Genomic DNA, 26,393 nt, shown 5'->3' on the forward strand with positions numbered 1-26,393 from the left:
GCATTTACTATCGTTGGATACACCGTCTTTTTGTCCACTTCTCTTTCTCGTTTCTTATCGTTGCTTCTTGGGATATTTTGAGGATTGGATTCTCACCATAACTAGTTGAAGCTGTTACGGTCCGTTAAAACGTCGCGTTAACCTTTCATTCGTAATTTCGTCGAATTTATTTGCACGATCGAATTTCGCTTTTTTCTTGTTTTTTTTTTTTTTTTTTTTTTTTGAAGGACAAAAATTCCTGTTAATTTCCGGACAGTTCGCTATTTAACTATTTAGCGTTCTATCAGCGTAGAGGAAACAACGATATAATATGCGTGTAACACAGTTTTAACGAATCTACTTTGTGGATCCTCTTTGTTCTCTGCTTTCATGTTAGAAATTAATGAATTAAATATTAATCGCTCGAGTAATCGGTGAGATTCTTTCGCGAAAAAATTTTCCATGTAATACAATCCTCCTTTAGATAAGAAATCGCCTGAAATTTGGCTACCTTTTGAATTTTAACGTTTTGATCCCTTTGAATAATTGTAACGTTATTCTTAATTGATTTAATGGAATTTAAACGAGAACACGTGTAAATAAAGAGACAGTACTTTGAATTGGATAATGTAAAAGTCCATTTTAATCGAACCAACCTGTTAATTATCGTTGTCGAACGCAATCAAACTGTGCGCCGCGAGGTAAAGTTTTAACTTTAAAAGTCAATTTGCTCGACGATGTTAAAGGCGTAATAGCGTTCAACGTAAACTTAAAACGACCATTTAGCCTTAATTATCTCGACCATTTTTTAACGTAACCTTTAACACAACGCAAAAAAATATAATCTGTTCGTAATAACAGATTATTGTATCAGCAATACGCAGAGTGTATAATTTGCCATTCTCTACGAGAAGAAATATTCCTAATGCATAAGGTTTCCTCCTAAGAAAATCTGAAAGTAAAATCATTCTCTAACGAGTTTTTAATATTCCCATGAAAATGTGTCAGATAGTGGGAACAACGCTTTAAAAACCGTGTATACGCCGCTAGAACTAAAACATTTCTTCAAGTTCGTTATTCATCGCGCTCTTCAAAATTTACAATGAATATATGTAGTTTGCATTTACAGGATTCAGCTTTTAAGGCTCGCTTTTCGATCCAACGCGTTACCACTGCTACCGTTTTATTTGCCATCGGAGAATAGTTTTATTTGCAACTGTTCTTTTTTAAACCGTTCCATTAGAGTAACTTTCACGATGCAACATGGTAGTTGCAGCGATCTTCCAACGAGAGCTGTAGACGAAACGAAAACATTTTACCAAAATGAATGTTACCAAGGCTGATTCAACTGGCCTATTAACGGGGTATCGGTAAGCTCGGTCGTTCCCTTCGCTGTTGGAACGCACGGTCGAGGTTCGAGCTGGCCGTGAGAAGAAGGCGAACGGAAGGAAGGTTGGCAGCGTGCTCGAACGTGAAGGGAAGGAAGCGAGCGAAGCGAGTGGAGGGAGAAGATGGCGCACGGCAGGCGCGTGGCTCCCACGGGTCGCCTCGAGCCTCCGCTGGACCTTGAGAGGGAGATAGTCGAGCACCGGTCTCGAATACGCATGCTGCGATCGAAATTCCCGTCTCAGACCGGTTGCTTCCGCGATCGTCTCTGAAAGCCATCGTACTCCACGAGGAAAATTGAATGTCCGCGTGAACAGAAAGAAATTAATCTGTCTGGTAATAGATTTTTAAAACGCTGCGATAGAAAACTTCGATCGATCGATAGAACTTTAAAAATATTTGTATATATCCGTAGGTTATTTTAATCATTTTATTCGATGGTATCTTTTCAGTTCAACCATATCACGATTATTCTCTTCTGTTTCTATTCTCTTCTATTCTCTTCTATTTTCCAAATTCGCTCGTTTCGAATATTTCTCGGAAAGCTTTAAATCGACGAGGTTTACAGACTTTCGCTCTATCATGGTTTATCATAAATGATTTATCCGATAATAATCTGAGTCAACGTGGAACTAATTCTTGGTTATTTCGTGGTATCCAATGTCGCTTGAATCCTGTGGTATTCGTGATCCTAATTCAGATACGATACGATACTTTCTACTTCGTTTATTTCAAATGCTTTTCAACGAGCTTTAAAGTAATGAAATTTGCAAACGTTTACTATGCGACTTTTTTAAATTGTTTCTCTGATAACGTAGATCAATGTAAAACCATTTCTTGGTCGTTCTATCGTATCTATCGTCGGTTGAATCCTGATTCGAATTCAGGTACTGGATAAGTTTCTTCGAATTTTCTATTTCGTTTATTCCCGATGTTTTACAACAACCATTAAATTCACGAACTATACAAACTTTCACCATGTAATTCTTTAAATAGTTTCTCCGATAATCTAAATCGATATAGAACCATTTCTTGGCTGTCTTATTGCATCTATTGTTACTCTCCTACGATACCATTGAAATTCAGGTATCAGGACCCGCTACTCTGATCGAACACTTCTCGTTAGAATAAAAGTCGATCCCTTAAAGATCGTTGAAATGATAGTCGATCGCTAAGAAGGCGAAGTGGATTTTAATGGCAGCAGATAAGAAATCAGTACGGTAGCAATGTTAGCGCGCAGCTAATTGCCAAATTGGGGAAGGAAGAGCGGGCAAAGAATGCGGCAAAGGAGCCGGGCCGAGGGAACCGCTGTAAAGGTCGAGGCTAATTACTTTATCCGGACGTGCAGGCTAATGGACGTACGAAAGGTTAATGATCGTCGACGCCGAAACGGATGGATCCCTTCGAGAGGTCGTTTAGTCGATTCTTTCTCGAACTCGCGTGAGCCCTCGTTATTAAATATCGCCGCTCCTCTCCGATTTCTAAACTTTTTCAAACTTGCTCCGCGAGAAAATTCCCCTTTCAATCCGATTTTATAGCTCGTCAACAGAAACCAACTGACGAAAGTTCCACTCGACGGATCTCCGGATTTATGAATTTTCACTTGATATTTTATGCATATCCGTGGAACAGAGTGGCTTAGGAAAGTTTTTATCGTTTGTTCGTGGACGTTTCATCGAAAACCGTGGCTTTTCTCCTGCCGGCACGGATTAATGGACAACGGTAAAGTACCAAGCGTTGAAATGATTAAAAATTCAAAGATGCCTTTCTGAAGCATTTTGTTCGACCGGCTTTTAACGAAACTACAGTCGGTTGGAACGGTTAATAATGAATTTCTGATGTTGTCTTTTGTCTCAGCGACAGATGTACAAAGTTATACAGAAATACGAAGATAATGGTGTAAAATGAATTTCTAGGTAAGATTTGTGGAATTTTAGATTCGAAGTACATCGTAACAGTTCTTCCGCACAGAATCGATCTAACGTTGCTACGAAAAATTTACGATTTCTATGTGCTGATGCATTTCATTCGTATAACAGCAACAAGTTGAATAATAAAACGAGCAAAGTTCTACGAGCGAGTGAGTTTTACAAATTACGAGCCAACTAATTGTCCTCGTAAAATAGTAAAATTATGAATTCTAACACGATGCGACGGAAGCCCACGATGTCCAACTTGTCCTTGTTGCGTGGATTCATTAGCGTTGATATTTAATGGACGATTCTACGACGGAACTTTTGCACAGGAATGTCTGAAACGTTGCAACGAAATTCGAAGTCACTTGCGATAGACAATAATAAATATACGCAGACGCTCGAATAACACGCGAGCAAAGAGGATCAAACGTCCTAACCGTTTCTTACAAAAATACTAAGAAATAAGCTGAGGTTTCTCCTGTTTATTGGCGGAGCTCGAGTCGAAGCCAGCGTCGAGATAAGATCGGAAAGAGGAACGAGAAAACTGAAGGATTCCCGAGGACATCCATTTATCCGTCTTTATGAAACGCGAGGATGGAAGAGGACAGAGAGGAAGAGACGCGGCGCCGCAAAGGGATCAAACAGCGTCGATTCGGGAAACTCAGTCCTTTGCCTTTTCTCTCGGCCTCTATTTCTTTCGTCAGCTTCGCCTTGTCTGGTCTTTCGAAGGCCACTTTTCATTGCTTTCTTCGTTGTACGATCATTGCAGCCGGCACTGTTGAAATAACGTGACAGGTTAATCGAAAGCTTGTTTTGCCGGCGAAATTTCATTTTAACGAATTCGGACACCTCGTAGAAATATATCGATTCATCGAACCGGCTTTCGTCCGTTCGAGAAGCGCGAACGAGGCATTAAACGACCGATCGTACGATCCGGCGAACTATGGTTAGCTATGTGGACCAATAACGCCTCTGCGAGAGGAGAGAGAGAGAGAGAGAGATATCACCAAGGGATCTTATGGAATTGGGAAAAATTACGATTCTGCAAATGAAATTCAAAACGGGACGTTTCGATGCGACCGCGATCCGAAATTGTTCGCCGGCTTGAAATACGAGTCGGTTATCTGGCGAGTAACCTGGCCGCGTTGAATACGAATAGAAATCCGCGATCTTCCACATTTTAATTCTTTACACAATTTATTTTAGAAGCGTCACCGACAGCAGACGCGTATCGGATTCCTGCTACCTAGCCGAAATTATCGTTCGACGTCAGCTGACAATTTATTCACGGTCAGTGGATTTAAGACGCTGCAGCTTTCACGATATTGCGCGAGAATTATTTTAAATTATTCAATTAGACGAGTATGGTTGAGAAAGACAAAATGATAGATTTTCAACGCAGCTCTGGAAATATTTACTTCCGAGAAAATGACTACGTTTGTGCGAAGTTGAGCAGCAGCATCGGAATGAAACAAAGAAAGCTTCGCCTCTTTAGTATTTTGAATAAGAGACAGCGAGCTACGTTTCGTGCTAGAAACTGAAAAAGTTGTAAATAGGAAGAGAGAAAGAGAAGTCGCGTGTTAAACGACACGAAGAAAACAGCGCAATGTATACGAAGTACAATGGAAGATCGTTCAAACATTTGTTCTACGAATAATACACTGTGACAATTTGACGAGTTTCGAAGAGTAATGGTCCTTTCAAACTAATACTTTCAAGCTACAAGTAGCTTCTCGGAACAACGTAGATTAATAATGATTAGCAGGGTCAAAGAGAAAACGAATTTCAAACGCGTATCGCGCGATCTACAGTAAAGTTAACTCGAATAAAATTATACAATCGTAAATATTGCACGACCAAAAGACCGAAACCTCCCAGACGATGTAACCAACGTTCCCGCAGTAACACAGACGTTATTACCTAACGTCCAAAAAGGATACGTCGAGCCGAAATGCTCAACAAAAGTCCCTTTAAATTACACGGGACAGCTAACTGAAAACTACACGTATATTAAAGCCAAAAGAAGAAATCTAAGCAAGAGGTGAATATTCCTGCTTTTCGCAAGAGCGATAGAGGTAGATGCGTGGAAGAGGGGGCTGGAAGGCCATGTGGGTGGTCAATGGGCGATCCACGGCCCTCTGTATGAGATCTTTATGGTTTACGGTCGTATCTACCTATATGGTCGTAGTACAGTCGTGCATACCTGCCTACATTCGTATAACTCGACGACAGAGTTGGACAGAGACGGAAACTAAAAGGGGTTAGGAGGTGGAGGAGGGTGAAATCAAGGTGGGCAGAGATCTTTGTTGGCTTCGAGCGGCCGTATCGTCGAGTATTCGAGATCACCTTTGACCCATCCCCGTGTCTCTTCCATTCTCATCTCTTTTCCTCTTTGCGCTCATCCTCTTTCGTTTCCTCGATCACGGTTTGCCTCTTCTTCCTCGTTGCGCTAGACGAATACATTTCGCCGATGATCGCGCTGCCGATATCAATAATTACAGTCTGCGAAATCCGCGTACGCTTCTTCCTCCTCCTCCTCCTCCTCTTCTTCTTCTTCTTCTTCTTCTTCGTCTTCTTCTTCGTCTTCTTGTTCCTCTTTGTCTTTCTAGTTTCTTTCTCTTGGCTCTCTTGGTTCTATCGATGTATTGTACCGGCAAGAGTCTTGCCCGGAGAAGGCGTTGGAAAGAATGGCCGGGCTCCGGGCCAACGATGTCGTTTCGCACGCTTTAGCATTCCTTCTTTGTCGACGTTGCCGCGTACTTGCTAAATTAGAGAGAAAACGTTTAGAGGTATTCAACTTGAATCCAACGACCAGCGGTGCATCGTGTTATTTCATTGCAAATTCATAGGAAACGTGTTTCGGTGGTCCGCCGTTCCCGGCCACCTCTCTCGAATTATCTTCCTTAGCACGGCGAGAGTTGGAATTCGCATCGTATAGAATAAATTGAGTCTGTGACGTTCAATTTGTTTCACGGCAGCGGCTGCGTTCGTTTTCTACCGATTTAGTTTGCCCCGATTGTTTTTGCACTCCACGTGCTTCGTGCTCTGTGTCAGAATGTTAATGTCGGAGCACGAGTTAATTCGTCACACGGGTGACCGCTTTCGACCTACCTAATTATTTAGTTCCTTGGAATTCTTTTGTTACTTCAAATAAATCGGGATAGAATAGGTAGATAGATAGATTTGTTAGAATTCTTTTTACGTCGTTTCATCGCTATGAATATCCGTATTAGTCGCGATGGTAATCGAGCAAACCAAAGGCGATCCTTTCGTCTACGTTTTAATTTCCTATTTGATCAATTTCTGTCGAGGTATTCAGCTTTTCTTTCTGTTAGTTTCTTCATTTCGTTAAATGTACGATTAAGGATGTAAATATACGATTAACGTTCGACTTCCTAAAAACCGAACGACTCTCATAAATTCACTTCTTATAAATTCGATTCAAGACAGTACAGGCTAAAAATTTGATTATTAAATAAATATATACAGTGGCTGGAAAAAAGTATCTGTACAACCATTGCATTTAATATATTTGTGTTTATATACTGATTAATTAAGTTCGAGTATGTTGAGTTTCACATGGTTTCGTAGTCACTATAAAAATCGAATATATACGATAAGAATAAAATGTGCGATAGAACTTGTGGAAGCTGCTAACAAAAAACACTTGGTTGAAAATAAAGGGCATGTACAAATAACTTCACCCGCTACACTTCTCTAGCTGTATTATCCAGAATTTCGCTCATTAATGAAAATTTCCCTCAACGAAATGAGAAACGAATAATAAAAACCTCATCGCGCAACTTGGTTGAAAGAACGAGGACAAAAGTTCTATCTGGTGTCTTAAAAATTTCGCGTTGCGAAATGAATAAATATTCGTCAAGCCGTATATTTTCATGTATCTCGCCGAGTTTTATCATTCCAGGCAGAAAGGTTTACCCGTCTGGTAATAGAAAGAGGCCTCACGCGTTGGACAAATTAAGCACCGGCGGCGCGGTTGCCTCTTTAATGAGACAGTCGCGCCGCGAATATTTTTTTTCCACGGCGGTGGAGTGTCAGTTGACGGCAGGTGTAATTATAGTGGCAAGAGGGAAAGGAATTGTCGTTTCGTTCCTAATCGTAAGCGCATCCATGGTCGTGTAATCGACAAAGACTTGGCTTGGTCTCGCGGCGCTGCCTTCGTTAATTGCGTTTCGTTTGTCGCGCTTAAGAAACACCTTTCTTCCTCCTTTTATTTTTTACCGAGCTAATTACGCTTGACGCGATCGCCTGTTTGGGAGGGTCACACCGCCGAATGACTAAGCAGAAGAAGCTTCGTTCGCTCTAATGTGGTTTCGCTTCAAGATGAATTTCCTCTGACTGTTCGATCGCGAATAAAATTTGTCTGGATATATACGCGACGACGATCTAGGCGGATAGCTTTCTATAATGCAAGAATCAATCCAGCTACGTGCGCTTGTGTCGTACGTTCCGGTATAAATAGCGTTCTTGTGTGGAACAATAAGGTTTAATGGAAGATTTTCTGCCTTTTCATTTATTCATACCGTCAGCTATTTTTAGACCTTGAATATTGATTATGATTTTTATAAGGGATAGTATAAATTCCGCGATATGTCGTAATATAAATGGCATTCTTGCGCGGAACGATAAAGTTCCATGAAAAATTGTCTTCCTTCTCATTTGTTCATTTTATGAGACGTGTACTTAGATTTTGAATATTGGCGATGATTTTTGCAATTAATATTGCAAGTTGAGCGATACGTCGTAGTATAAATGGCATCCTTGTACGGAACAATAAGGTTTAACGAAATTTCTTTTCCTCTTCGTTTCTCGATTTTGCGACGTGTACTTAGATTTTGAATATTGGCTATGATTTTTGCAATTAATATTACAAATTGGGCGATATGTCGTAGTATAAATGGCATTCTTGCGCGGGACGATAAGGTTTGATGAAAAATTCTCTTCCTTTCCATTTGTTCACTTTATGAAACGTGTTTAGACTTTGAACGTTGGTTATGATTTTTACAATGAATGTTACAAGTTGCGCGATACGTCGTAGTATAAATGGCATTCTTGCGCGGGGGGCGATAAGGTTTAACGAAATTTCTCTTCCTCTTCGTTTCTCGATTTTGCGACGTGTACTTAGATTTTGAATATTGGCTGTGATTTTTGTAACTTATAATCGCGAAACAAGGAGGTTTAAGGTTTAAAATTAAATTAAGGTTAAGGTGTAAAATTCTCTGTCTTTATATCTTTTCATCCTGTAGAATGTACATGAACTTTGAATGTCGTTTACGATTCTTCCGATAGAAACTATAAATTGTACGATAAGCTCCAGCGTTTAAGCGCTTTTTATATCGAGCAATAAGATTTAATGGAAAATCGCCATTCTCATATTGTTATCTTCTCATCTTGCGAGATGTACCTGGACCATGATCATTGTTTACGATTTTTTTGACAGATATTACAAATTGCTTGATACGATCGTAAGAAAAATCCAAGACGTAAACAAAGAACAATACTTCCGGAACAAATATGCCCTGATATTCGTGCGGTGTTCGGACTTCAGCATCTTACTTGAAATTTGTTGGGCAAAATGTCGCTAGTATACGTCGTAAGTTTGAAAATAGCGCCACCTTCGGAGAGCGTTAACGCTGTTAACCGGAGGCGTAAAGTTAGCCCCATAAAACGTGCGTTACCCTTTTTACGCGTGACGATATCGCGGGTGAAAAATAACACGAACGCGTAAAAAAAAGGCGAGAATAACCTAGGCAGGATTTACGCGAACGCAGGCTGCGAGTTCCAAAGTTACACAGGGGAGAAATTGCAATTGTTATTAGCCTCTTAACCATCCGCGAAAGGATAATGTATTTAGCCATGGCTGTCTGTTGAAGCCAGTCGAGGTTGCGCGCTTTTGTGACCGCGAAACAAAAACTGCAACCATTATTCGCCAACGTTGTAATAGTTTTATATGCAGAAACGATTATTCGGCGTAGAATTTATATGGCTTCTCCCTTTGTTTTTCGTCGAAAAACACGGTAATATAACGCTGAGCTAACAATGAAACGAAATTCGTTTGTTCGGTTGTCAATGTCGATTCTGAAACGATTGAAACTGTCATTTTTGCCGTGTTGTAAGTTATTTACTGTTTAATGTAAACTTTAGCTCGGAGAATAATTAAATCTTCGTGTTTTCACAGAGTGCGTACCAATACGATAACGATGAAAAGATTGGAAATATTATTTTTATCGCGATTCGTTATTAGCAATTTGATGTCAATTCTTGGCGATACTAAAGTACTGTTAAAAATGAATTCTTTATTCGCGTGAAGCGTACCGTTCTGAGTTAATTGACACGCTTTAGATCTGTTGACTCTTGCTGATTCAAATTAATTTTTTACGAGTAACTCGAGGCAGCTTCCAAGTAACTGTTGATGTGAACATAAAGTCACAGTTCTTAACACTCGTTGAATAAATAACGAAGCACCGGAAACTAATTTCAAACTTGAGATACTGTTCTACATTTTTAATTCAAGCTTCTTACATATTAATATCCTATACATATACGATGGGTGGATGCGTGCTTCTCAGGAAATTACTTATATTATTATTTATATAGACGAACGATTACAATATTAATATAAATGATTCAGGCATCAATTATCTTCTGTGAATTATTTGGAATAATTATCAAGGCAATATTTCTCTTATGTAAAAGATAACAATTATATTCCTCTCTTGTTACGGACTCTTACAAATGACTCACGTGGCAAAGAGAAAAGAAAAGAATGAAGAAAAAATCGCGAGATCGAAACTGATATCGTTTCTTCCCACAGAACAATTCTCCGGCTGCTGAACGGCGTGGTCAACGAAGGCCATTGTAACATGATTGTAACGTTAATCGAGTGATGGATGATTCTCGTAATTATGACTCCGCGTCATTAAACGAAGCACTTTTTTTTACGTAATAGGATCTTAAGGACGAGAAATCTTTCGTTGTACGAAATCTGTATATCTTCTACATAAAGTTAAAATATTTCTTGACATTGCCCATTACATTGCCTATTTATTTAACTTTGCGCGTTCACTTCTAAATATAATAAATCTCATAGGGATATTAACAAATTAGGAGAGTGTACAAATAAAATTCGTGAAATTTCGAAGACATTTCCTAATAACATTACCCACATTTGGTGAAGACATCTGTCAATTATAATTAGCTTCCACTTCTATGTCTTCATGAAAGATAATTTTCATGAGACGTTTAATTATAAGACCAATAATATCATTAAACAGATTATAAATAAATTACAGTATCCGGACTGATTTTAGCGCAGTCAATTCTAACGCTCCAAGCGATGACGGCTTAACTGACCGCAAAATAAAACATTAACCCAAACCTAATCCGGTATTTACGATTCAAATGCCATATGACTAAGCCATAAAATAGGTTAAGAGCACCAAATTAAAATTTAAGAAAGCTAAATTTTATCGACAAGGCCCACGAGGACGTCACGCATCAACAGGTAGAGCGAAATTTTTCACGCCTTATTTCCCTGAAAAACGACCCTCGTCTTGGACTTCAGTTGACCTCAAAAACCCGTGAAGAGTGCCATTCCAGCCGAATACTTTGCAATTCGGATAGTAAATTATTTTAGTTCTGGAAGATAGCAAACATTCTTATTACTTTAAACAATAACAATGTTAGAATGTCGTTGAAATTATTTCAACTCTTTATTCTCCATCCGCAAGTGCCTGTTATATCTTGTTAATCGGTAACATTATTTTGCACGTTAGTATGCAAATTTCGTTTAAATTACGTTGCATTTACCGTTCTTACATTTGCCCACAATTAAATTTACATTCCTACACCCGGCATACTCCGAGCGACTAATTTTGCAGCAATATAATCCTTGCTAATGGCAGTGTTTCACGATGAGGGAGGTACTCCTTCCTTAATTAAAAATTTAGAAAGCAACTAATTTAATTAAAAGACAATAGCACGGTGTTTTAGCGTTTTAATCGTTCCCAACTGCACTTTGAAATATAATCGCTGGATTTGTACCTTGATGAGTTGAATAAGTAAGACCATAAATTAAATTTAAACAGTATATACTATAACAGTGCCAGGCAGTCAAATAGACATGCGATCTTGAACTAAAGAATCTGTTTTATCTACCGTTTATTTTATTTAGAAAAAAAAAAAAAAAAGAAAATAGAAAACCTCATTCATACCAAGTACTTCTTTACGTTATTAGTAGACTGTGTGATGTTCAAGTATTTAAGTGCATATTTTTACAAACCTACCTAAAGAGATGAAACTGAAACAGAAGTTCACTTCACCCCCGAAATATCACAACAAGTCTATTATACTTTGGATGTTTAATTTTGGATTTTAAATTCCCTAGAAATATACGCGTTAACCGGCAGTTTGGTTAGTAATCGAATGAATCGTTTAATTGAAAATAACTGAGAATGCTTGAAGAGCTGCAAGGTAAACCTCGCTACGACGATTATTATTTTTTCTTTTTCTCTCCACACATTCTTCTTAATTATACTTCGCTTATCACTCGTGAAACGCTGCAACGCGATGAAAACAGGATTTACTTGTATCATCGATGCACGACCAAAGAAACCTCGAGTGGCCAATTATTTTCACACCTAAACTAACTCGAGTCACAACGAGTCCAAGCAAACGACTAATTACGGCACAATTTCGTCGATTGGTTCACTCAACCCTCCGTAAAAGCTTTCCATGCCATCCTACGATAACATCGAACCATAACACATCGACGGTCTACTGGACTCGCCTAATTGCGAGCGGCTCTTCTCCACGAGATTTCTGGTTTCTTTTCCTTTTTTTTTTTTTTTTTTTTTGGTAAAAGAGCATCCAAACAGCTGGACAGGCAATTCGTCGTCTCGTGGGCATCGATCCATCTGTCCAATGCATCGCGACATCCGACACTGCGACGTTTGAATAGAAGCCATTGTACCGCGACATTGTAACGACTCGATCGAACCAGTATCGTAACGGTCGAACGACTTCGCAATGCCGGCGACTACCGCGAGAAATTGTTTCTCAAAGTAGTTCGCACAGGTGGTGCCGGATGATTCGCTCTTGCTTCCAGACATTTCTATTCTCCTCCGTCTTTCCCCTCGGCCGCCCTTTCCTCTTCAACAGCCCTCCGGCTCCCTCGACACGTTCTACGATCCTTCCTTGTTCTCACCATTGTTTCGAGTTATACCAGTCGAACTTGAATCTTTCATGTCGAACGCTGAAAAGCGGATGGAATTTTTTATCACACCCCTTCGGGAACAAAAGCTTCCGAATTCGGTTCGGTTTAGGTGCAACACGTGTAGTTGGATTTCCGTTCGTTTCAGTTGGTTCGTTCGTTGATCCTTGTTCAGCGTTGTGTTTTAGTTCAGCCAGCGTAAATAAGCGTAATTAAACGGCGGATATTTATGCGAATTCATGGTTTTCAGCATTCATAATTAAGGAAATAGAATCTGCGTAGAAAAGTTGTTTTCTCTGTTATCAAGCACTACGAACGGCGCTGCGCTTTGCATATTTTATATATTTCTTCGTATCACGTGTATCCTGTACAATTCTTCATTTACAAATTTCCCATGAACGCGTAGAAACCCGCCGTCTAATTGTAATTAGTAGAGCGCGAATTTTCACGTATTTAAGTGTATTGCGTGTTTACGGATTAATCGAAGGGTGTAAAAATGCACAGAGAGCGCGTGATATACAAAAATATAGAAAGCCTGTGTAAAAAATGTATAAAAATCGGTAGATGAAACAAATCGAGGCGTTGCTCTTCTATTTGCGCCTCATAGGAATATGAATTTGCATAGGTGAGTTATCCGACGTTCAGTCTGATCGACTTCGCATCGAACGTGTTAAGGAAATAAGAGTAAAATTGTTATTTTTTTGACAGTAATTAATGTCGATATTATTACGTGTCTCTACTTTGGATATTTTTTATATTTTATGTAAATTTGGTAAATCTTTGTAAATTTAATACTATAAAAATGAAATGTAAATTGCAAGGCGCTTTCTTGGCAGGAAAGAACACGTGTAAATGCTTTTCGTACGTACTGTATAAAATATACTATATAAAATATGACTATCCATCCTTCAAGTTGCATTCTAAAAGCAAATTGACAGTGTCTTTCTTCCTTTCCAATTTTTTGCCATTTTTTTTTATCCTCCTCACGATCACACTTATTATAAGTTTGCAGTTGGTTGGGCAAGCTCGATGAAATTTTTCAAGTCGAAGTTTACGAGCAACTTGTCTCTATACCTCGTAGTAGTTTCAACCCGCAGTCCGCTATTCTCTCGTCCTTGATAGGAACGTCGAGCTTATCGTCCTCTAAGAAAAGTTATATCGATTCCTCTGTCTCTCTGTCTGTATTTTCTGATTGAAAATTTACGACACGTATGAAAAACGTTACTGGAGAAATAATTTGCTAACGGTTGCTTAATTTTCCCTGAATCTCGAGCAAATAATCCGAAATTACCTTTGATTTCATTTCAATTTGTGAAAAATAAAAAAAAGAAAAGAAACCTAAGAGAAAGAACCTAACTCGCGTTTTCGGCTAGGAAAATAAATCTCGCATATTTATCCTTTGCGATAAAATTATATTGCGTCGTTAAATATATTATATCCGCAAAAGCACCGAGTTATTGTAAACAATTAGCGATGAACATTTCGTTTCAACCCGCTATAACAAACGTATTAGTATAATTTTCGTACAATTTAAGTAACACGAAGATTATAGCGCTGAAACATTCGCGCGATTATTCCAGTTGTCTTTTAAAACATTTAAAAGAGTATTTACGTGTTCCACGTTGGGAAACTGTTCATTCGTGAAAAATGCGGGATGACACGAGCAACGTTTAATATTGTCCCGTAATGCGGGTACTTGCGATGGACATAGTATACCCTAAAAAAAGGAGGGGGGGAGGGGAGATAAAACTGGTACAGTTGCAAAGTCCGGGCGTACCTAAAAGCAGGCCATTTTTGTCGCAAGCTCTCTTCTCTGAAAAGAGACGAGTCATCCGTTTTATGTGGACGGTATGTGGCAGTCGCAGATTCGGACGCGAAAGTACAGGAGCGAAAAATTAGAGCGCATTACCCTGGAAAAATGTACAAAAGCGTCGAATAACTCCTGCCAACGAAATCCTCGTTAATCAGGCGTAAATTAAATCCTACAGAAACTATTGCGATATAGGTTCGAGTTAATTGTGAAATTATGTTGACGCGACGTAAGTACGTGTAGGGTGTTGCTATTTAAACTCGATTCTATAACGATCTCTGATAATTAATTCGTTGTACGTAGTTTTCGAAATTTTTAATTTGACAACCTGTTAGAATTTTATTAAATCTACTCTCACGGCGTTTATTTTAATTTACTAATTGGACAGGGAGACGCAGAAACGATCGTAACGCAAAAATATAACATATTTCAATCGTAATCCCTATATGTATACATTTATAAATTGATTTCAAGTGTGAATAATACAAACACGATACTCAAAGTTACAGTGTTAATAAATTTCGAAATATTTCATGTAGCACGTGGAACACGTACATAAAAGCTTCCATCGATAATGTCCAAATATTTTCATGACCCAGTGTATTTACACGAACATTATACCATCTATCCGACGCGTTTTCCAATAAAATTCACAATCACGAATAATTCCACAGCAATCGGAAGCAATCGATCTCTAACATACAGCAACATATCGCATCAGCGGCATATCAGTGAAATGAATTAGATTTTATCCGCTTCGGGAAAATTCCTACCAAACAAAACCGACCAAACTCTCCGTTAAACGTGTCAAAAATAAGCGTTCAGGTGTATGTAAATATATATTATACATAAATTCGTAAATCTCAATCCTGTACTGGCAAGTATCGAGCAAGTTGGCGCAACCAACGTAACACTCTGCCGTTCCAGTCGAACAAGTTACTCAAAATCAATTAAACATGGAATATAAAACACAAACGATAACGCTGAAATGAAGCTCTCGATACAGTGGCCATTAAAATCGCGAAGATTATATGGAATTGGAATTTAAAAGAGCAGATCCCCGCTGCTAATAAGCTAATGCAGGCCGCCCTTTTTGGTTTCGTTTGCTTTGCAGCTTCCTCAGCTAGTCGCAGCACGAGGCTTAATCGCGTACACAGCCGCGGTTTCTGCAGCTTTGCTACGTGTGTCGGCTGCGGTGTATACCTACTCATCGAAACTTGGCTGGCAAACGACTTTGCGGCTTGGCTAGATACCGCGCCCGGATAGATCGAGATATCTCTTTCCCGCTTTGCATGTGTATTCGATCGTTACCTTTACTGTTCAACGTGGAAACTTCGTTAACAGCCGTACGTGTAAGTCCCCGTTCGCTGTTCGTCGAATACGAAGCGCGTCTACGCGATCCTGGAAACCGCGATCGGCTGATGTTTTACGTTCTTACTTTTGAATCGGAGCTGCGTTAATTCAACAAGTTTCGCGCGACGCGGAGCAGCCTGACGGTTTTGCATAATTTAGCGCGGAGATCGAGATATCCTTCCTTCTTTTCCGTGGGAAATTTCTTCGGGGATATTGACACAAGTTTTCATAGAACAGCGGTTATTCTTCGGGACGTGTCGAGATGATTGTACTCGGTGCGCGAGTACAATTTGATGGATCGACGGAAGTTGTTTCGTAGGAATGATTAGTGGCAGAATTTTTTAGCTTTTGTGAAAAATTTGAAGCTGAAAAAAATGCGCTGGTGCAATTTAAGATGGATGGGAGATTGCATTGAGATAAAAGAAATTCGTAATATGGTATCGATAAAATGATCACAAAAAAATAAGACGAAAAATGATTAGTGGTGGAATTTGTATGCATTTATGGGAAATTTGAAGCTGTAAAAACGTATAGTACGTTCGTGCAATGTTGGATTAACAAGAAAAGATAATAAGATGGCTGAGTTCCGAACAAATTGATTTGTAATCAAGTAGCTAAGTTGTGTAGTTATTGTATTATATAGGAAATTTTATTATTTAATTTCTGATATTTAATATGATACTTCGCGTCATCTATCAAATAGTCTGACATTGGAATACGATCGTTTTATATTCACAGTTTAATATTAGACTGATACGTACGAAACAGAGTCTGACTTTGACGGTTTAATACTACTTATTGAATCATATACTATTGTCACTTATCAACCGCATTAACAATAGAACTACCGATAATTAACACGAAGCTATTTCTACCAAAACCAGAGAAAATGACTGGTCTTTAAAAAATACTAATAATAATAGAATATTTTTATATTCATCGATTTATTACTTTCTTACAGAAGGAATTCCATATTATGTAGTATATCTTTGGTATTATTAATCCATCTGGGAGCATGATCCCTAAACGAGGGTTGACACATTTATAAAATTGTAGAACCAGTCATTGTGACTGGTATGGTATTTTTAGTATTGGCATTTAGCGATCTAGCGATCGATCCGCAATTTTCCTGATAACTGACATCGTTATATCGAATGATACACAGTAGAAATTTTAAAAACGTGTGGCAAGTTGTACAAAACGAGGAAACTGGTTAATTGGGGTTCGATAAACAGATTGCAGGACCCTTTTACACTTTGACAAGTACCAGTTATTTTGACTGCTATTGGTATAAGTAGTCTTGATACAAAATTATTTTCAGTTCGAATACATAAAAAGACAAAATAAAATTCATTGTATTATTCTTTTAGTTATCGTCGCGAAAGTCATTACATCATTACGGGGGGAAAAAATATAACACGAAGTAGGAATTTTAAAATAAAATTGTAAAACCAGTCGATTTGACTGGTGTGGTAGTTCTAGTGTTAAAGAATCATGTCTTAAGCTGTTCCAAAGTTTCTTTCGTTTTACAAAGGAATAATATTTTCTATTGGAACAAAATGGACCATACATAATTCGATAAAATAATATAAAACAAGAAACGTTATGTGTTTGAGACAGCCTGATATATACAATATTTAGGAGCTTAATTTTATAAATGATTATTTTAGAATCTGGATTCATTAAGAATTCTGACTCGTATTTGTATATATAAATAACTATCTTCTCTTGGTAGTTATTTCGCAAAATATAACGCGCAGACAAAAATTTTAGTACGACAGTCATGTATACTATCTGTAGTATACTCTGTATACTACAGAGCGCAGTGGGTTTCTAGTGATCTGACAGTCGGTGTATTATGTATCGTATCTTTTGAATGACAGCAGAGCGAGAAATAAAAATCTGGAAAATACAAATTGACGAACGAGATTTGATTTCTATGAGAGCTATTGTTTGCGAACGGGAATCCTGCTGACAATAAATCATCGTAAAAATTGTCTTTCTTGTAAGTGCAAACGTCGTACAAATTTTTATTCTCATTCACACTAACGCAATATCTTGAAAAAGTTGTGATTTCAAATTCTGCGTCTACCTTTTCGCGCGTAATACTCCGAATAAATTAGATAAGCGAATATTTTCGTTACGATATTTTATCAACCGAGTTAGATCTCTCGGCGGTTTTTTAAAATAATTCCACTGCTCGAATCAAACAGGATCAATTTTATTGCAAGTTCTCTCATTTATTACGAGTACGTCAATATCCGGCTGAATGAAAACGATGAAACTATTCTGCGAACCTAACACAATAGAAAGCTTACCGGGTATTAAAGGGAAGAGGATCAGAAATGAAAGAGCTTTTTTAATGAACCTTTGGTTCGCGTGGTAGGATTTCCGCGTATCTGTACAGCTTAACGTTAAAGAAACAATATCGTTTTAATAAGTCAAAATTCATTTCGATCAACTTACTTCTGTCTACTGGCATTTTGAAATGATTAAACAAACTGCTCGCGTCTTGTATCATAGTATCCACAAATCTGCTATCTTTCGAAACCGCCTTTCTGTTAATTTTGTAATAAAACTGCAAACTGCTGATGTCTGTGCAATAATTTTTTCCATCTGTAAAACGTATTGGCAAAATTTAACGAGAAAAATCTACAATTCTAACTATCGGCGTAAATTTGTTTAATGGCTTATATTTATCTTAAAACTGATATCTGTTCAATTTGTTCAACGAATTTAAACGGTTAGAATCGGGAAGCATTTTATAATCGAAGTAATATAAGGAAAATAAATACGTAGATAGAATCGTATTTCCACTTGAATAAAAATCCGTATGAATTTTGCCAAAAGCAACCACGCAGCTGTAGCAATTGCAAAACTACAGAGTAGTTTGGTAGTTCTAGTCTGTCCTCGTCAATTAAAATGTCTTAATCGTTCGTTCTTCCAGACATATCGAAATAAGTTTCTCATTTTCTAAAGTAAAATTTTATTATACAGACCTTTACGAGACAACGACTGAATATTCTGAACCGAACGAAGAAAATTATTCACGGAAGAATAATAAGACTCTACTATTTCCTCGCGTGTCTTAAAACAGATAAGATACGTAAGTGTATTTTAATTAAACGAAAGAATAGCGTCAACGAACAGTTTCTTTCCTCGAGCAATCGAACTCGCAAACGTCTAACGATAATCACCGCTAAAAATTCTCGAAACCGTGACGGACGTAAGACTGTCGAATCGTTGACGCTGCCGATGCCCGGTTAATTGGTCGTTGGAGGGCAAACCTCGTGGCGTTGTCGATCGTCCGGCGACCGGCCCGGGATCGATGATATTTAAAGTAGCACGAAAAAGGAGGAAGCCGCGTAAAATATATACAAGAGGTTCGCTGCACGATTCTTATCGAGAAAGGGTTATGCCCCCGCGCGCGGTCGACGCGGTGCGGTCTCGGTCCCGTAGCCGAAGAAGAAAAACGCGATACGATCTCGTTCCGGCCAGCAGGTCGCTCCACAGAGCCCGTTCCTCTCTCGTAATTACGAAATTGCCTCTTTGAAAGATCCGCTCCGCGCTCCATTCTCTCTATTTTCTTTTCCATCGGCGTCGTTACCCACCGTTTCTCGCCATCCCTTCAGCCACCCTCTTCCCTCCGTTCGTTTCTTTCTTTTTCCTCGGCGTCATCGCGAAATCGGCAACGCATTATCCCATCCTCCCCCCCCCCCTCGATTACCTTCCGTCCCTCTCCACAGCTCTTCCCTTCTCTTCTCTTCTTTTCTGCGCTCTTTTCTCTTCTCTTCTCGTCCATTCTTTCCTCTGTTCACCATCACTACCCAACTTAATACCAAAGATTCCTTCTCTCTCTGTCTCTCTCTGTCAACGTCTCTCTCCCCCTTCTTTCGTCGTTCCTTCTCACGCGTTTTTTCTCGTCGGACCATCGCGATCTTCGTTCAACGAGCGTCGGTGCCGCGTTTTACAGGAGGCTCCATCGTTCCAGCTCTCTTTCTCTCTTTCTAGGGTTACCGCGATGGGTAATTTTAACGCCCGGCCAGCCTTGCCGAACGACTTCATCCAGCGGAACAGCAGGTCCGCGATCTGTGTCCGGAGACTCGATCCCCGTCAATTCACCATCGTTTATCCCCGTTGGCCGATTAAAGAAGCTGTCGACCGTTCGACGCGATTCCAATCGTCTGCTCTGCGCCAGGAATCGTGCCACCTCGGCGTCCGGGTACCAACCCCCTCGAGAGCTTCCGAATAAATGGACGCGCCGTGCGCCAACTTTCAACACCGACATTGCCTGAATCCGTGGAAATGATGGGAGACGGCGACCGGAATAGAAATTCGGCTCCTCCTTGGTTACTTGTGATTTTTAATAAAATATGCAGAGGATAAGGCTATTGGCCTTTTACGTGAATTATAATTCAAGTTTTTATTTTTATCTGAATTACGATTCGGGTACTTATTTTTATTATTATTTTTATGTGAATTGTCATTTAAGTTTGCATCTTTTTACGTTAATTATAATTCGCCGGACAGCGGATGTAATTTTGCAAATAACTCGAGCTATTCACTTGGCCCCTCTTCCATACATGTCGCGTTCTAACTTTAGATATCGACTACATGATCGTCAATTATCTATAATGGATAGAGTTTATTGATCGATTGTTGGGCATTTAATTTATTATTGATTATTACTGTAAGTTATATTTTTGTATAGATATTTTCATCCTTAAATCTCTGCCTTGCTCTAACTTCGAACGATATAATTGTATTTAACGCGGTCTATTATACTAAACTCGACTGATCCTAATTAATTCGATCTAAATAAATGTAGCCTCGAGTTCAATGAAATTCCACTTTAATTTTAACATTGCGATAAGAAAAAGAATCGTAAGACGACGGAGAGAAGAGGGAAATTACGATATACATATACCGTGGAAATTTATCTTCGCGTATCTATGTTCGTAACATGAAAACTACGAACAGAAAACAGGACAAGGAAGTTGTTCGATACGATCTTTATGAACGGAACCTAATTACCGGACGCATACATCAAATTAGGGAAGAGAGGAAAAGCATTAAACTAGAGAAATTACGAAAATGTTGGAACTTTGTTGTTATGCAAATACCTAATTATAGGGTGATAACGCAGATAAGGGGAAATTAGCAAAGGTATCTTTGCCACAGTAATTAGGTGTTTAAATTATTATTCAAAGAAGAAATTTACCTGTTTGAAACAAGTTTGGAGTAGGATGAATCTAAACAAGAAATAATCTTACAAATAATATGAAAATGTTTTAATGGATAACTGGTTATTTTGCAACAAAAAGGAAAGGAACATAATTTCAAAGTAATACCGCTAGTATAGTTCATCATCATTATACTAAGTAGTGCATTGAATATGATGTTATAATCGTGACACGTACGATCACTGGTCTTATAGGCTTCTTATAACGCATCTTGGAAATCAGGATGATGCGGTCTTCAAATTGAACTACTTATATTCTTTATCTCTGTCTCATTTCAAACTCTTACTTGTATCCATTTATTAATCAATTTTTCGTGAAAATAATTTTTGAAAATATTATCCAACTTATAGATTAATAGATATATACATCGATCAAACAATAATAATTTATTGACTAGATGAATCATATACATGAAATATACGTTTATAGCGTATAGATTAAAATGAAATGCAATATAAATTTCGAATATAATTGTTTTATTACGTTCTATCTTATGAGCACAGGAAATTATAAATCGTATTCTTGCGACAAACTATAATAGTAATCACATCGTACACATATGATATTAATTGATATTTTACAACACGAAATAAGGACAATTTAATATAGCAGAAATTTCAGACACGCGAATTGATGAATTTACAAGCAAAGATCGCTACTTACATATAGAAATAGCTGAATCCTCACATTAGCTTCTTCCACCTTCGGTAAAATAGCTGCAGAACAACGAGCATTTTACAAAAACCACTGGAATTCAGAACCCATTCACCACCCATCGTCTATTCAAATTCAATCAACAACACCATGATCTCCGTAGAATAAACCACTCGATTGGCGAGTAAGGATCTCACCAGCAGACGAGGCTTTCTTTCATCGCGAGCGCCAATTAAAATCCACGCATCTCGCGCATCCAGCATAGCAGATCGATCCGCGAGACTCGCCAGACTCACGATCGAACGAATTACTTTTTTCCCCGGTGATCGCCGAGAGATCTTGTCGGCGATTAAAGTTACGCTTTTAATTATCCGTTCCCCACGCGAAATCCAGGTACTTACGCGGTTCCTCCGGATCACGGAGGAAGCCCATAATCGGTCTACAACGCGAGACGAACCACTCGCAGCCGGATACACTGCACATTGGCGCAGCGAAACAGAAACAACCGGGGATGAGATGCTCCGAGTCTGAAAATCTCTCGAAAGTCACGATCTTTCCACTGTAATCGTTCGCATGGAGAAAAAACTAAGCGCAAGAGTTTTATTTTTCGCAAGTTGATTTTACTCTGCATCTCGAATTTTTCGAATCTGATTTTTGTTCCGAAAGTAAGAAAATTTTCGATTAATTTTATTTTATTCGATATTTGTCCGATATGTCATTTAATATTAATCACTTGATCGATCACTCGATGGTCTAATATTTTACCGGCGATATTTTCGAGAAATTTAAATTTCACGTTCCATCGAAATATTTAGGTCATTCTAAATTATCACGAGGGGAATATCGCCGTATTTTATGCGATTATTTTGACTGTCTCGGTCGAATGATCATACATCCTGTACATCATATGACATGCATCCACCGATTCTTTTAACAGACGCCTTACTTAAACATTTTACTAAACTGTACCTCGCTTCTTCGTCCATTCCCATCATTGATAGCTCGTTGATAGCTCACTGTGTAGCTGAACATGGTCGATAGTTTGCCACGTACCCGAAACGTTTCATTAAAGGATATCTCTCCGTAAATAAAAGAATGAAATTATTTGTACAGATTTTAATCCTTGATAGAACAGATAGTTCTCAAGTAAGAAGGGAAGAACCAAGTAGCACGAAGAGTTTCGTTAAAGTTTCGAATTTGAGTCTCGGCGAGTCTAAAAATCAGGTTCCAAGCCATCTCTAGAACGGAACGCAGGAACGAACGAGCCGGGTAACCGGTGCCTGTTAGTCGTAAAGGCGAATCATTAACCTCGCTGCAAGGAATTCCCCCTGGCGAACGACTCTACACCTGTTTCGAAGGTGGCTCTCTTCCTGCTGCCTACGTGGGTCACGCTGCCTGCGTTCCTCTTCCCCTCTTTCCACTTTTCACCAGACTCTCCTTCTTCTTTCATTTTTTTCTCCTCGCGTGTCCCCACGTTTGCCCCCGTTGGAGTTCGAGGTCGTCCCACGTCCGCGATAATCCGACTAATTTCACCGTGAGGTGGTTCCCAAGCCGGCGAACATCTGGAGGAACCAGCAAAGATGAACGAGATTCGGCCGATTCGTGACGTATCAGACCGGCCGGCAACGTTAATGTCTTTTACGGCTCGTTTTTTCTGCCCGACGAAAAGGGACGCCGAGAAACGATGCCCACCACCTCGTCGCGATGGCCTAACCGCCGTCTGGATCGCTGTGGCCAACGATGGTTCGTATTTTTTTCTTTTTTTTCCTTTTTTGTTTTAATCTTTTCGTTCTCTGTTTCTGCGAGAAATTACGTCATGAAGTACGGTGGAAAATCTTCGATCGAATCGGCCGCTTCGCTCGGATTTTCATTGATTCGTTTTCCGGAAAGGGGCGAATAGAAATTAGCGATGGAATGGACGTGCGAGGACTGGTTTTCTGGTTTTCAAGACTACCAGATATCAGGTCACTGGGTTTTTATTTGCGAACCGTTCGGATTTCGTGGAAATAACGTACAGATATGTAGGGAAAAATAACAAATACGTATAACATTGTTGCGCTCGTATAAACATCGCTTTATTTTATGTCAAGTGTAATTTACTTTTTATTTATTTTTTCACCAAAGTAAAATTCGAAATAAATGTAGTCGCATACAACAGGATGAACATAAATTTGAAAAATTTCCCAACCGCTGCACTACTGCGTTTTATTATAATAATATTTCATAAACTTCTCAAATTGGTGGAACGATTTCAGTTAAAATTAAACGTTAAAGAAATTATTGTGTTACTTCGAATCGCAATATGTTTGGAGAGTATAGTATACGTAGTGGTATAGTGTAGTATAGTACAGTACGGTATAGTATACGCATACAAATCGAAATGTTTAAAATTTATTTGAAATAATACATAGTATCTTGCAACGTTAAGCGATTGGCTAGATGCTTTTGCATAACTTTTTAGCGATATTTAATATATCACAAAATCTACGTTCGTTATTTCGTTTCGCGTATTCCACGTGTTACGAAATCTGTAAACGGTACTTTGAAACCGAAAGCGAAACTTTGAAGCGGAAAGAGGAAAGTATTGGTGATGTAATTAGTTGACGTAGTCTTAGTGCTAATTAGCCATTGAAGTGCGAATTTACTAGCCTCTTTAAACTTAGATTATTAAGAAAATATTATAACGCGCTGACTGTTAGAAGAAAGTGTGTTTAACCGCATTTTCTCTTGAAAAAGTTTTTCTCGTCATTTCGTTATTAATTGTACAAAATATTTGATTATCATTTGATTATATTTAAACGTTCAGTCGAAATACGTATTTTAGATTCGATATTCTATTTGCTAAATGCCACTGATACTTCACGTTTCGCTGTTGCCTGTATTTTAATCAATCTGCGAACCACTTTGAATGTCACTGTTGGTGCACTATCTGTTAATTAATTTCTGACAGAGAACTATATCGTGTACAGAGAATTGTCCGCGCAAAACTATACCAACTACATTCACATGATTGAAGCTGATGCGAGTGTAATTATTTTTCTTTCTCATCTGAAACAGCTAGTTCATAGTATAATAAGAAATGATTCCGAAGATCTTATACTAATGGAATTAAATCTCGTTAAGTTTAACTCAAAACCAGCAACCATTTAATTACCTGCAAACGACGCAACAATAAAACAGAACGTTTTGATTTATTCTATCGATTCAAAACGATACTTAAACTGCATCGTGATACCTAAAGAACGTATCGGACAAAGGCTAAGCCTCGAACAATCAGAAATAATAGAAAATTTTTTAGAATTCTAAGAAACCGGAGAGACGATGAGTTCATAATTCAATAAAAATAGAAAATTCGATAATAAGATGTTCTCTTAATTTCTTAAAGCTACAGCTAATTACTTTGGCAATCTGACTTACCCTCGCGTAAATCAGATCCTACTTTCAAATATAAATTTTATCGAAAACATTTCTTTTTACTATCAAGGACATAAGTTTCTTTTCCATGTTCACACTGACTACACTGACAGACATAGTCCGCATACATTGTCCGCCGACAGTCGCCTAAGTATATCCACTATATCATCTCTATATCATCGATGTCGATGAGTCGAGGATGTGTTAGAGATGGCACACACGGATTGTCGAAATCTATCTTTGCGGAAAACTTTGACGATCACCAAACGGATGGTCCCTCTCAAGTAAGAAGAATAGCGTGTACTTTAAACTTTTTAAACTCTGACTTTTAAACGATAAATACGTACGTCCAGTTGTGGAGTCGGATATCGTACAAATATAAATAATTAATATTGCAATGCCGAAAACATTTTCTATCGCGAAATATTACACGTATGTTTGATTGTTCGTATTTAATAGAAATCCAGAATTTAATGATTTTATTCGTGCTTTTCAATCCTTTCAAAAAATCTCGTTGATCGGTACTAATGGTTTTCCAACATAAATACACAGGTTGATAACTTTTTATAAGGAGTGTCATGATATATCGATCGACGAACAAAGAAGATGTACAGTTCCATTAAGAAAAATGAAGTTGACCTTTGTTCGATTATCGAACGATTCTTTGCGACACGTTCACGAAAAGACGGTACGTAACTGCAGTGATTTCAACGAACAGTACGTATCTTCGAATATTTCTACTTTCGCCTTTCCTTGCCTCGATAGCAAACACCGTGTGATAAATCTCAGCATCGCACATCCGTATCGGTTTGCTTCGCGAACGCATTCCATTTAAAGCGTCTTCCATTTGCCCGTACACGTTGTCTCTGTCGTTCCAATGGAAGACAAACTACTTGTCCACGGACGTGCATTTTACGAGGCATTTCCCCCGGACGACGCGTGTCTGCCGACAATCGTCTGTCAGCATGCACGTGTTTTTTTCATCCAACAACTGTCTCTGGACTTGAATTTTGTCCACGGATTTTCCACGAAAGGCGGACGCTGACTGGCTGCGACGCGTGTCTGCGGACAACTGTCTGTCAGTGTGAACTTAGCTTTATACCGCACAAAGGACGAATCCGTCTGCGAGAGAGAACGAACCGAAACGCATAAACCACCTTGTCAAGCCTATTATCGGATTATCGTCGTGTTCGCCATAGCCATGGTGTTTGCTAACTACGTGGACGCCTGGTTCAGTGCCGGAAGGATAGGAAGGAGGAGAACTAAAGGAAGTAGTCGCGTGGGCAGCCGGCGTGGAACCCGATACACCGCGATCGATACTTCCACCGACTGGTTAAAGCTGACGATGACGAAGGGCGTTCGAGGAACGATACCGACAGGAGACAGTCACACAGACATCGTAGCGT

General features: G+C 38.8%; 1 protein-coding gene across 2 annotated transcripts in view; it reads left to right on the top strand.

Moving 5' to 3' along the window:
- The window catches only part of LOC117214655 (protein rhomboid), a 501,274-nt gene that overhangs the window by 141,952 nt on the left and 332,929 nt on the right, over nt 1-26,393 (top strand). The window lies entirely within an intron of this gene.

Source organism: Bombus bifarius, unplaced genomic scaffold, assembly GCF_011952205.1.
Source record: "Bombus bifarius isolate JDL3187 unplaced genomic scaffold, Bbif_JDL3187 scf7180000007970, whole genome shotgun sequence".
Taxonomy (NCBI): domain Eukaryota; kingdom Metazoa; phylum Arthropoda; class Insecta; order Hymenoptera; family Apidae; genus Bombus; species Bombus bifarius.